Below are 14,929 nucleotides of genomic sequence, written 5' to 3'. Positions count from 1 at the left end.
CTGATGTACCATAAAATCATTTTCTTTGAGTACAAAAAGAGGCACTGGTCCCTACCCTCTCTTCTTATAATGCACTTCTACTATTGCTTTGCTAAAGAGCTGAGGCATGGTAAGAGTGGGAAGGGTTCGACAGGGCTTTCCTACAGCTTTGTTTTCCAGTGTCCAATATCCTCTATAACATGGGCTTGTCTGGGGGGAAGCATCGTTTATCCCATATTTTCCTATAACTCCATGCATTTCCATGGTGCAGGCTGGCCAGCCTCCAGCGCCATGGAAACTCATGATGTATTCAGTATTCAAGGCTGCTTCAACATTCAGAACAGGAAGGTCTTCCTCTCTACACCTGCTCCACCTCTTGGCCACCACCATGCTGCCGTAGTCGGACAATGGTGAAGATCAGAAAATAGGACCCTGATGTGAAAGCATAAACAAAGCATAACAATTAGGTAATTTTAATAAATTGATATGTGGTAAATGACAGATGCACTCACAAACAAACGATGAGGAAGGGCATGTTTCATAAAGATCATCTGCGCTTGTCCTGTAAAAGTAGACTGTTGCCTGGTGTGAGCTGTGATGTCCATTGGTCGTCCCTTCTAGCGATTATGGTGGAACCCAGCACTCTTGATATCTGGGGAAGAGAATCAGCAAATACCGGAACCCAGTACTGTGATGTCGTCACTTCCGGGTAGGTCAGCGGGAAGTTACGCGCTTTCGAAGCATGCGTGCTTCTTCCTCAGGCTCTAGTAGGGGCCATCTTTGAAGAGGTGTGTAATATACTAGGCTCAGTACCACCTGATTGGCTAAATGAGTAACACTGGAAACCAAAACTAAATATATCACAATGGGGTGCTAAAACTAACAGACTATTGAAAGATTTACTAAAATCATACAAAGTATTAAAAATTGTTATTAGTAAAAATCGTCACAGATAATGAGTGTATAGGTGTCACAAGAATATATGAGTAATAAAAAGTTCTCTCTCTCTCTCTCTCTCTCTATATATATATATATATATATATATATATATAATTTTGTAGCAAAGAGAGCCAGGAAAAGTCCTGTTCGGGGTTTATACATCTCCCAGGCTCCTCTCATACACATTTAGAAATCTGTGATCCATGATCTAGTTCGGGTCTTGGTCCTCTTCCCCAGGCTAATTTAAGCTCACCTGGGCAGACAGCCTTTGCTCTCTGCCTGGGACATACAGACAAAGTTGGTTTGTGAAGAGAGTAAGGTTGGTAAAAGCTGTTAAGCCGTTTTTGTAGAGACTGACAAGCATTAGGCTTGTTCAGCCTGGTAGTGAAGGCCTGCATATTGTATAGCTAGAGCCGTGGCACGGCTAGGATTTGTGTTTTGCTACTTTGCCCTTTAATTTGTTTTCTGGAACACTGTACAGCACCTGTATATGGATTTGTATATAACACAAATAAACACAGCACTGTTTGTCACTTCATCTCTGGATTTGGTATCTGTGCCTGAGAAACTGCTCATCCCAGGGAGCTTTATACCTGCTACCTGTCCCCCAGGTTACAATATATATATATATATATATATATATATATATATATATATATATATATATATATATACACACACACATATATGTGATTTTTTAGGCTATGTATTCTTCTACATATTTTTGGTAATAAAAATCGCAATAAGTGTATATTTGGTTTGTGCAAAAGTTATATCGTCTACAAAATAGGGGATAGTTTTATAGCATTTTTATAATTTTTTTTTTTACTAGTAATGGCAGTGATCTGCGATTTTTATCAGAACTGCCACATTATGACGGACACATTTTTGACACATGTTTGGGACCATTGGCATTAATACAGTGATCAATGCTATAAAAATGCATTGATTACTTTAACAATGTCACTGGCAATGAATGGGGTTAACACTGGGGGGGCGATCAAGGGGTAAATTGTGTTACCTAGTGTGTGTTCTAACTGAAGGGGGGGGGGGACTGACTTCATACTTTGTATGAAGAGCGAACTGTCACTTTTGTGTCACTACACACAGAGATCCCGGTTCTCGCCCTGTTATGAGCGATCACGGGAGCCCAGCGGTCATCTAGACCCCCGGGCACCCGCAACAGCTCTGAGGGCAAGCTGCGTCCCTAGCGGCCTCTTAAGGAGCGACGTAACATGATGGCGATTTGCCTACCCGTGCCATTCTGCTGCAGTATGGCTGGTCGGCAAGCGGTTAAAGAAAGACTCTGTTGTGAAAGGATGACTTCTGATGTGATGGGAGGACCCTTACGTGACTGGGGGACCCCACTGGGGCGCCTCCAGATTTTACATACTTTTAAAGGGTACCGTGATTGAAAAAAGTTAGAAATGCATTCTCAACTAAATTCTCTTGCAAACTGAAAATTCCTTTGTACGTAAAGGCTAAGTTCACCTTTTTTTTCCTCTAAATTCCAGCTCCCCTATGTACCAATATACTATTGATGTACTCCTGTTGCAGAAAAATTTAAACTTTCTTTGATTTTTAGAACAAGGCCTTACCTTTGCCCCTGCTGTATATTTAGAAAACTTCATCACTTCTTGGTATGTATATTTGGGACAGAGAAACCAGTAAGATATGGGAAGGAGTTTACCAGCTGACCTCATTAGCGCACACCGTTCACCCATCAACTATGTTTGCACAGCAACCCTGGCATCTCTCCACGCATGCATTTGCCTGGCTTGTCAATGTTGGCTGCCACAGCTGCCATGTTTGCTATGTCCGCATGCTGAACTCTGGGGCCGCATGGACACCCCTGATGTAGTGCAAGGACCTGCCTGATTGGATACAGAGTGAATAGATAGGTGGGCCCTCCTATTCCATAGTTTTGGTAAATCTAAAGCAGATCGTACAGAGATTGTACAATCACACTGTATACTGTATGGCCACCTTTATACACCTAAAATAACTAGTTGCTCTTTCATTCGTTGCTTTCATTTGTTGCTCTCTTTTAATTGTTAACGGCACAGCAAACACACATTTTGCTACATGAAAAAACAGATGACAAACGCAGCAAAACGCACTGTAAAAAACTTGCAACACACCAAAATATTTCATGAGCTACTTTGCCACATGTAGGACAGCCGATTCAAATCAATGGGCTGCCCTATGCCTGTCACAGGAAATAACCGTGAGCTCCCACTACTCTAGGTGTGAATAGGACCTGAAAGTGAAATTGGTACATTTACACAAGAACAGTGAGGCTCCATTCACATCTGTGTGTTTCCAAACCACACAAAAAATGCCCGCTTTGCCTGCGTTTGGGTTTAATATTGCTTTAAGCCCAACATGGGTGAAACATGTTAAAGGTGCTTTCATGATGGTTGAAGAGCCAGTTGAAGCCATTTTGTCATCATTTTTTTTGTGATTCAGTACATTGATGTGCAGTCCTAGGAAATCTACGGTCAGGCTTGACTTGCTCTTATCAGCGACCCAGCGGCAGTGTTTGAACCAGCCAGTAAATCTGACAGGAGCATGTGAGTGGTGGTGTTTTTTATTTGGCTAATGTGGTTTTTCTTGTGTTTAAGAAATTGTAAACTCTTACATATGCTCAGTGAAGAGACTGGCCTCAGATGATACACAGAGATTAAACAAATCCTTCTACATAAGCTGTACCTGTTTATCTGTTGTCTTCTCGTCTCTACATGCATTCAAGTGTTCAGAAAAAAGGGGAAGGAGAGCTGAAATTACAATCTGCAGAGCTCAGTGAGAAGAGCTCTGAGAGCTGATTGAAAGGAAGGGACACACCCCTTTACACAGGAACAGAGCTGAGACTGTCAATCAGCTGGAACTTAGTGCTCTTGAATGAAACAGGTAGACACTATAGAAGGATATGCTTTGTCCATATTTCATGTCTGAGGTTTACAACCATTTTAAACAAGTTGTAAAGTCAGCAGGTTTTTTATCTTAATGCATTCTGTGCATTAAGATAAAAAGCCTTCTGTGTGCAACAGCCCCCCTCGGCCCCCCAATACTTACCTGAGCCCCATCTCTCTCCAGCGACGTCCACAAATGTCCATGCCTTCCGAGACTCTCACTCCTGATTGGCTGAGACATAGCAGCGATGCTATTGGCTCCCGCAGCTGTCAAAGTCAGACAATCAGAAGAGAGAGGGGGTGGGGCCAGGCCACAGCTCGAGTGACCCCATAGTAAGCTGCTTGCTGTGGGGGCACTCAACAGGAGGGAGGGGGCCAAGAACGCCAAAGAGGGAAGCGAGAAGAGGAGGACCCAGGCTGCTCAGTGCAAATCCACTGCAACAGAGCAGGTAAATATAACATGTTTGTTATTTTTATTGAAAAAACGACGAGAAAGGACAGAAAGTTTATTTTTATTTTTATGCATTAAGATAAAAAACCTTCTGTGTGCAGCAGCCCCCCTAATATTTACTTGAGCCGTATCTCGATCCAGGCTGTCCAGGACTCTCCCTCCTCATTGGCTGAGACATACAGCGGGTGCCATTGGCTCACGCTGCTGTCAATCAAAGTCAGTGAGCCAATTTGGAGAAAGATGGGGCAGGGTTGAGCCGCAGCTCCTTGTTTAAATAAACACACTGAGCAGCGGCTCGGGTGCCCCCATAGCTAGCTGTTTGCTGTGGGTGCACTTGGCAGGAAGGAGGGGCCATGAATGCCAGCGAGGGACCCGAGAAGAGGAGGATCTGGGCTGCTCTGTGCAAAACCACTGCACGGAGCAGGTAAGTATAACAATAAAAATAAAATAAAAAACAACAAGACTTTAGTATCACTTTAAACCCTTTCTATACACTTTGAATAAGCATTTACCAACAAGCCTCAACACAGTAAAAAACAAACAAAAAAACACCTGCACTATTTATGGGAGTACAGCACACCACGACACACCTTTACATCTCTTGTGGCGTGCGATGGTGCAAATGCATTTTTTTTTTTTTGCTGTATTTGTCTGCAGAAACACACCTGAATACACTCAGCGTTATTGTGTTTTGTATTATCATGCATTTTTGAACAGGCCCTTAAAGGAATTGAAGACAGAGGATAAACTCAACAGCAAGATGACCTGCATTTGCAGAATAAAATGTTAGAAATGGCAGCTCCCCTGTTTCTCATAGGGATGGTTTCCATTAAGGAATCTGTTTACTTAGCATGGTTTTAAAAGAAGAAGCAATCTTTTAAAATATTTTGAGGCCTTTACAAGTGCAGAGAACAATGAAATACTGTATTTCCCATTCATATACAGTATATATACACAATATTTTTAGGGCTGTTACTGATTAAAATTTTCCTGTTCGATTAATCCTTTTTTTTTATTTTATTTATTAATCGACTAATTTCGATGAATTATAACGCACATACAGTTTTTACAATTTTTTTTTTTATTAAACTTCGGAAAAGTCGGAACAAGCAGGCGGGCGATGATGACGTCAGCGTGCGCGTCTAAGCCGCCGTCGGGTGGACCAAGATGGCCACGGCTCCGGAGCTAGGCCGAAGCCGCGGCCTTTCCTATGGACGAGACCGCGGAGCTCACTCCGCGGATCGTCCTCGATCAAAATTATTTTGATCGATCAAAGATATGAACGATTAATCGAACAATTAATCGTTAATTTCCGCAGCCCTAAATATTTTATATAATATATACATACAGGGTTCAAAATGCTAAGTCCTGAGCTACTAGCCAGGCCTTAAGAGTTACTCGCCACCAGTTGCCCCACCCAACCCCTACCCTGCCCCGCCCCGCCCCGCCCCTAATTCTGCCCCTAAACATGCCCGCATAAATGATCTCATGAAATTAAACTGTTACCGTATATACTCGAGTATAGGCCGACCCGAATATAAGCCGAGGTCCCCAATTTACCCCCAAAAAACTGGAAAAAATTATTGACTCGTGTATAAGCCGAGGGTGAGACATGCCTGTCCATCCCTGTGTGTCGTCCATCCCTGTGTGTGTCCATGCATCCGTGTGTGTGTGTGTCCATGCATCCGTGTGTGTGTGTGTGTGTGTCCATGCATCCGTGTGTGTGTGTGTGTGTCCATGCATCCGTGTGTGTGTGTGTCCATCCATCCCTGTGTGTGTGCATGCATCCGTGTGTGTGTGTGTGTGTGTGTGTGTGTGTGTGTGTGTGTGTGTCCGTGCAGCCTACCTGTGTCCAGCCTGCCTGTGTCCGTCCAGCCTGTGTCCGTCCAGCCTGTGTCCGTCCCGGCCTGCGTCCCGTCCCGGCCTGCGTCCCGGCCTGCGTCCCGTCCCGGCCTGCGTCCCGGCCCGTCCCGCAGCTCTTCGTCGGTGGCCATTCTAGGATTCAAAAGCCGCGCCTCCGTCGGTGATAGGCGGAACACTCAATTTCCCACTGACTGCTGGGAAATTGAGTGTTCCGCCTATCGGATGTCCGTGATAGGCGGAACACTCAATTTCCCAGCAGTCAGTGGTCCGCCTATCATGGACGTCCGCTCATCCTCATACTACGGACGAGGATGAGAGGACGTCCGTGATAGGCGGAACACAGACTGCTGGGAAATTCAGTGTTCCGCCTATCACAGGCGAAGGCGGAGACGGAGGCGCGGCCTTTGAATCCTAGAATGGCCGCTGTCTGTCTGCTCGACACGCTGATCGGGCAGACAGACAGCGATGACTCGAGTATAAGCCGAGGGGGGCACTTTCAGCCTCAAAAAAGAGGCTGAAAATCTCGGCTTATACTCGAGTATATACGGTAAATGTTTTATGCAGAATTAAGTTACAAAAATAAATATTAACAACTTTATCAGTGCAGCTTATCAGTGCAGCCTCACCTGTGCCCATCAGTGCAGCCTCACCTGTGCCCATCAGTGCAGCCTCACCTGTGCCCATCAGTGCAGCCTCACCTGTGCCCATCAGTGCAGCCTCACCTGTGCTCATCAATGCAGCCTCGCCTGTACCCATCAATGCAGCCTCACCTGTGCTCATTAATGCAGCCTCACCTGTGCTCGTCAATGCAGCGTGACCAGTGACTGCTCACAGTCACACACAGTCCCACCTCCTGAATGGGCTCCTATTATAGACGTCCCAGCATTGGACCGGTGTTCTGTCAGTCAAAGGAGCGGGTCCTGGAGGCAGGACTATCTGTGACTGCGATTCAAATCCAAGCTGTCACAGAAAGCGATCCCCTCTCTGTGTGATAACGTGGCCGTTTTTCTTCTTCCTTTCCTCTCTCATCCCCTGGCTGATCACTTGGAGAATGGCTCCCATTCAACCCCACCTGCCCGGCGGCACTCTCCCCCCTCCGAGGTAACGCCATGCTCGCCCTCAAGCTTTTTCCTCTCTCCCAATGTGGGCAAGCGAATTGGAAATTTTGAGGGCCTATATATATATACACACACACACATACATACACACACACACATGTAGCACTGACCCCCGAAGGAGTGGCTGAGATTAATGGGCTTACTGTTACCTTCTTCACCTCGATTTGCATCTCAGGGGTTTCCCGAAGTAGATGGCCCAACAACTATAGAGACTGACGACAGATCCACATGAAGGGATTTTTATTTGCAAAAAGTAGTTAACAAACAGTCTCTCAGTATAGGATCAGAGGGTTTAGGTGAAAAGTCCAGGTACTTTTAGTATCAAAGTCAGTATAAAAAAAAAAGAACTCTCTCACTTTGAATAAATCAATAAATCCAGAGAATAGCCATTCACAGCTGGATCCTCACCCTAGTTGGATAGTCCTTCTCTCACCAGGCCTAGCAGCCAACAGGGTGCTTAAATCAGGAACAAGTCTCTGCCACAGACTTTGTTATAGAACACGTGTAAGGAAACTTGAAAAACTTGTAGAACACTCGTGTGGTACCAGTATCTTGCAGCCGGTCTGGCAATACCACACAAAATTGGATTCACTTAGGTCCTTCAGCTTTACCAGGCTCTTGTTGAGAAGCCAACCCTCGCGTGGCCTTCTCCCGAAGAGTTCTCCCCTGGATCACTTACAACAAAGTTGCTGGGCCTCTCTACAACCTGAGAGGGCACTGGACCACCTGCGAATCCTTTGTTTAGTTTCCTCGCTTCGGGCCAGCCAGCCCCGAGATGTAAAGTTGTGTGGATCCGCACCCCAGGCCATGGAAGTCCTGGGGGCTGGTCAGGAGGACCAGGACCATGCAGTCAGAACATACTTCTGGACCGGAACGACAAAACACGTGCCGTCCGCACCTTAAGTACCCCCCCCCAGAAGGCACAGCAAGAGTGACACTCCCAATGGGCTGGTTCCGAGAGAATGTAACCTTAAAGCACCCAACCAGACTGTGTTTCCATACCTGCCAAAAAGTGACAGCGTGCCCATTGGCCAGGCAGAACACCCTGTAGTCTAGTCAGACTGCTGAGGTCAAAATTTGGAATAATTAAACCCAAACCAAACTGCGGTTCAGAGGTAAATTAAATTTCAAAAAAACATAGCGTATGCTCTTCAGGAGCCGGCGCTACACACATTATTCAAATATGGTGTTTTTCTTGGTGCACTCTGATAAGTCATCCATCTGCTGTGTTTTCGGTTTGCAGGAATCCACATTAATCTGCCAGCCTTTGGCTGGTAGATTAACGTGCCTAAATAAAAATATATGTCTGTGTTTTTGTGTCCACAGATAAGCCAATCTTTCTTCATAAGGTAAACTGACTGCACTAAATGAAGCATTCAACTATGAACCACTTATTAGGAATGTAAAGTCTTAGATAGCCACTAGGGGGAAGTATGTTTCATAAATCTCTACCTTAACATCCTCTATTAAAGTATAACTAAAGGCAAAACTATTTCTTTATTTTTTGTTTTATTACTATCTTTGCCCCCATTAGGAAGATTCACGCTCTCAATTTGTCCTGTTTACTGTTATCATCAAAAGTGACAGTAAAGATTTTTTTTTCACATTTTGGGTTGTTCACAGAACAGTAATAAAGTATAAATCTTCCAAGGGATTTCTTTAATTTGCAGGCATGTCCTCACTTCTTGTTTTTGCTATGGGACAGGAAGTGAAGATAAATATCCCCAATAGGACATAGATGGCAACAATTAAAAAAAAAAATTGACAGGGCTTATAACTGCTCCTTACTTTATCCAAAATGAACAAAAAAAAGTTTTGCCTATAGTTCTACTTTAATAATGCACTCTTTTCCAGTGATCTACAGTGTTAGTGACATCAAATTATATATGTTTTACACTTTTCGTAAGCATGTTTGAGCTGAGTTTATTCCAAGTATAAATTTAATATAAACCAAAAACCATTATACTTTTCTTTAAGCTGTTAACTCAAAATTTATTGCCGATATTTTGTTACTTTGCTGGTTGATGAAGTGAATTCATAATCTGCATTGCAATACAGAGAGCTGGAAAGTTATGTTACGTAATTGGCCAGTCACCCAAATGCTCCCTCCTGCAAAGCCATTGACTGCTGCTGACCCTCAGAAAAGCCCACGGTTCAATTCAAACAGTCACTGTGTATTTTTTTCTGAGGCCGCAGTTATTGTATATTTGTACACAAAAGAGTCCTAGTCCATAGAGACAAAGTTTCAATATCTCAAAAAAATTGTTTATGGGACTTTTTAAGCGCAAAAACACAGTATTATAAAAAATATTAATTTATTTAATGTAAATAGAAAAAAGCATATAAATACATAGTTGGAATCATTTAAAAAAATGCATCACAAAATACATAAGAAAAATTGCAATGCTGATAAATCTCTACATGTTTCGCCATACAATATAGGGCTTCTTCAGGAGAACTGTTAATATCGCATATGCATATAATCCCTGAAATGAAAAAAGACAACAAAAATTTACTTCAAGCCTGTGCCACCGATGATATTAGGAAATACTCCAAAAGTGGTAGGATAAAAGAGGATCCACTTTTGGAGTATTTCCTAATATCACCGCGTGAAGCACACTCCCCTAAGGGGTTTACACTCCCCAAAAGGATGTAAATCAAATGTCTTGAACACACCAGATGTCATCCGGTTATCTCAAACAGCTCATCACCATGGGTGGTTGGTCATGTAAAAAAAAAAAGGCCCCACATTGCGTGATCTCGTTTAAAACATTTATTCAGGACGACCACCCCCTTAAAATCACACTTACACAGCATAAATAGTAACAGGCATTTTTATTTGGAAACAAACTGTGCGTTATCACTGATCAGTATAGAATACCATCTGCCATTCACCACATCCACTGTGCCAATAGTATCTGGCTGTTCCTTCCTGGTCGTGACATGCAAACGTCATTTCCGGTCGCCGTAAAGTCACGCACTGGCATGTTTCGTCATCACGACTTCAACAGAGGGCAGGCGTCCCGGTATTTAATGGCTAACTGAGAATTATGTTAACCCCCAGTGTGATCACCGCCCTACTTCACAGTAGTGCACGTTGGCTGTATCACAATGACATAGGGACTCACTCAATGAACAAAACTACACTGGTCAGCCTACATCTCATTTAGCCTAAACGTAATACTGACAAACCCAGACATTACCCAGTAAAGCTCAATATCGGACTTTACATGGCATAATCAAAATTTACACTATAATTATATAATCTATCTAAACCAATACACCATTCAAATGTTCACATAATTAAATTGTTCACATGCAAAAAAATGTAATCCTATCTTAAACTGAGATATTAAATTACGTGACTTGACTGATACTATGCACATATAAAATTGCATTCTATCAAATATAAAACCTCACGTCAGCTGTCACCAGATACATCTCTGTATTATTAGTTACCTCCACATTCTCCAAAAGTTGTAAAATGTTGTTAGTGTCCTTCAGATAAGCCTTTGTTTCCAGGACACTGCTTTGGAGGAAGTAATCCAAATACTACCACAATCTTGATGTAACAGACCCGATACATCAAATGAGGGTCTGGCTGGACTATTAACTGGGTCTTTGTGCATTTTGGGAAGAGTATAAATGATAGATATACGACAACTACTAAATATGCTAAATATTTCCTTTCAACGTAATTAATTCCTCTCTTATTGTGAGGTGGAATCTCTATCTAACTTTTTATTAGTCTCATTGTCAGAGAACATTTCTGTTAACTGCCCCTGATAGAATTCTTTAGATGAAATAACCACCCTGCCCCCTTTGTCTACTATTATATCTCTCCTTTTTTCTAGCTCCTCTGTCCCTTCTTGCACAGACCTCAGGTTGAAATTTTCATTAGCCACCACTTGTTCTAGATCATGCAAAACCAGACTTTTAAATACTTCCAGATGTTGAATTCAGGTGTTTGGTGGATTGAATAAAGACTTATTATGCAATCCACTAGCCACTGTTCTAGAAGTGATATTATCAATACTAGCCGGGTGGGGTTCTTATTTAGGAAGCATTATTTTTTTTATATTAAATTTCCTCATGTATTTGTGCACATCTATATACATCTCAAACTTACAAATAGTTTTTTTTTCAAACCGCATTTAAGTTCCAGATGTAAAATGTTAGTTTCTTTAGAAGATTAACCACATTGGTTAAATTATGTATACCACCTACTCGGTCTCCTCTTTCTTTTTTGGACCCTGCGTCCTGCCCTACAGCCCCTACTTCTTCTCTCCCTGATGGGCCTTGCTGTTGTACATTGACCTGCTCCCAATAGAGTTGATCCTGCCATTGGGGTTCCCTGCACAGTTGGTCTCCCTCTCCATGGTGGATAACCTTGACCTCTCCTCTGCCAATCACTTCCGCCTCCTATAAAAAAAAAAGAAAAAAAAAAAGGATGCAGAGATTGGGGGAAATTCCTTTCTCCCTAATCCCACAATGGTTCGAACCTATTTGACACTGGTACCCAAGAGGTAGTGTCATAGACAAAAGGGCTATGAGATCTCAGGTCCGCCTCTACCTCTCGCTCGTCCCCTTCCTCCCTCCTCTATTTGGCTGTGTATCATACAATGGAGGATAGGGGATCTATCATTCTCCTAATTGTTATTGATATTTTTAGGCTGTTGTACTGGAGTTTGGGGAATTGAAGGTCTTATTGGATGAGTCGGCATTTCATCCCTGCTGTTGTCATTAGTATTAACGGGATTTAATATCTGTTGCCATACATAAATAAAATTCAATTTAAAATCCCCAAGATCCCAATGAATTTTTTTTTCTTTTGTGTGTCCCTATCAACCTTCTATAATCTTTTCTGTGATTATTAAAATTAAAAAGTTATTTTATATTATCTAATGGTCATGTGTGTGCAAACATCACTTATAGACAGCCTGTGCTTAGAGAAACAAATTACCTGGTCATCATACTGATAGAGTACCTTTAGCACTTTGACAACCAAAGAAAAAGGAGACCTGCACTACTGTTAAATAAATGATACATGACAACAGTACTATATAGTGCAGAAAGCAAATCCCCAGTACAATACTAAAAAATAAGTAAAATGCACTACTGCCACACAAGCACAAATAGTACAAACAAAAATAAAATTTATGTTATTCATAAATACCCTAATTTATGTGTAATATATTGCCCCTAAAAGGGATTAAAAATGCCAAACACGGGTCAGAAGACTTAAAGTTGTTGTAAAGGCATAATTTTTTTTTTTTAATCTTAATGCATTCTATGCATTAAGATAAAAAGCCTTCTGTGTGCAGCAGCCCCCCAACACTTACCTGAGCCCCATCTCGATCCAGCGATGTTGCACGAGAGGCTCCATTGGCTGAGACCTCAGCGAAGCGCCATTGGCTCCCGCTGCTGTCAAAGTTAGTGAGCCAATGAAGAGAGAGAGGGGTGTCTGAATAGATGAGGGGGAGCAGGCACAGTCCTCCCCCATTCACCCGCTCATCTATTACCTTTCAGCCTACCCAGTGTCTATAAAAGTGCGGAGCCTGTAGCTGGGAGCAGAGGCAGGAGCACCACCAGGGGTGGACTGACAACACATGGGGCCCCTGTGTCCCCGCCCACACTCAAATCACATCCACAGAAAACCCCACCTACAGATTGCACTGCACACATTACATTTATTATTCACAGAATTCCCCTAAATAACTTGTGATAAGCAGATCACAGGGGGCATCAGAGCACAGCATGGGGGGGGGGGGGTGTCAAGCTTGCAAGGTATACAGGGGGCAGCAGAGCAGAACATGGGGGAATGCATGGCAGCGCACAGGGCATCAGGAGGGCACAACACAGTGGGTGGGGGGCACACTATATAGGGAGCACACAGCAGGGTACATCTTAGGGAACAGCAGGGGATATAACATGGGGGGGTAGCAGGGTACATTATGGGGCACAGCAGTGCATATTACAAGGCACACTGCAGGACACAATATGGTGAACACAGCAGGGCACATCACAGGACACATTGTAGGTCACATCATGAGTCACACAGCAGGGCACATCACAGGACACATTGTAGGGCACACACTAGGGCACATCATGAGCCACACAACAGGTGGGTTACACAGCAGGGAACATTGGTGGGGCCGGTCCCTCCTTCCCTGCTATCCACCCCAGGTGCTTGTATGTGACACCAGCTGGAACTGCCAAGAAGAGAGAAGGGGCTGTTGAGGAGGAGCGTGGCACGAGAGGCAGTGCCCGATGGATCAGTTTGCCCCTGTTGCATATTATCTTTGGATGTTTTTTTACTTTGTGTGTGCAGTGTGTGACAAGGCAAAGTGGGCTACCCCTGCCCTTGGGGCTCATGTGCACCACACACCCTGCACACATGGATGATACACCACTGCTTAAAACAGACTTTAACAGCTACCTGCTTCCCACTTCCGTTCACAGCGCTGTGGTCATCCAGGAAAACTGCATCCACCATTCACGATGCGCGCGTTGCCTTGCACATGCGCAATGGGCACACGGCTGTGAAGCCACAAGCTGTCACAGCCGGGTGCCCATAGAGAAGATACTGGAGACCGAAGATAGCAGATAAGACTGACTGGGGTGAGCACACCGCTGGATCTTGGGACAGGTGAGTGGCTGTTTTTTGTAGCTGCGACTTTTATTTTTTTCACAGGTGGTTGGAACACCTCTTTAAGGGCTATTAGCAATCGTGTTACTGGCAACAGCAACAGAATTACTAAAGAGGCTACCCATCTGCTTCTACGACATCATTTCAAAAACTTGAAAATCTCACTCACTGGCAAAATGGCAAGGACGGAGCAACACTTTGCTGGTTCAGCCAAGAAATGATACAAGAAAATACAGGGAACTTTCTTGGGGCCATATAATAATTATATAAAACTGTATTTATTACAAATATCACTAAAACAGTGTACACTAATGAATTTACATAGTCCAAAAGGTATAACCTATAGCTTGAACTTTCACTGGTGTACACTATTTTATCATGATATTTGTAATAAATACAGTTTTATATATCATGTTGTGTTGCTGTTTGTTATATAGCATCAAGAATGTCCCCTGTATTTTCTTGTATCATCTCTTGATTTAGGGATGAGGTGCCATTGTTCACCCATCAATGTACCTCAACGATGATTCGATTGGTTCAGCCATTATAGTGGGGGTCAGTAACCAGTAGATCGCAGACAGGTGACTGGTAGATTATGGTCTGGTCTTGCTGACCCGCCATTCCAGAGCACCAGAGTGCAATGCAGAGGGACTGCATGTAAAGTTGGAGCTGTAGTAGGGAGCTGCATAAGAAGATGCCTTCTCTGTAGTGCCGACTCCGGGCCCATGTGGAGTGGTACCAGCTGCACTCCACCTCTTATCCTGGCTAGCGGTCTCAAGAGTGGTACCAGCAGCAGGAAAGAAGAGATCTTCAGGTCAGTGGGAAGCAATACACCGGGCATAATAGTATAGGGCTGCTTTTGCACTGATGTGCTGTGATGTACCCACGTCACGGTTGCAGTGCAGTGTACCTGCAGCATTTCTGCAGGGTTTGCTGCACTTAGCTATAGACTTCAATTATATCCTGTGGGTTTGTTGCACTTTCTGAATGCAGGAGTATTCAAAAAAAGCACCAGACT

The sequence above is a fragment of the Lithobates pipiens genome, unplaced genomic scaffold, assembly GCF_037356315.1.
Source record: "Lithobates pipiens isolate NorthernLeopardFrog02 unplaced genomic scaffold, aLitPip1_a1.2 Scaffold_25, whole genome shotgun sequence".
Classification (NCBI taxonomy): Eukaryota; Metazoa; Chordata; class Amphibia; order Anura; family Ranidae; genus Lithobates; species Lithobates pipiens.
The sequence above is the reverse complement of the archived record's forward strand: the minus strand, read 5'-3'. Positions refer to the sequence as shown.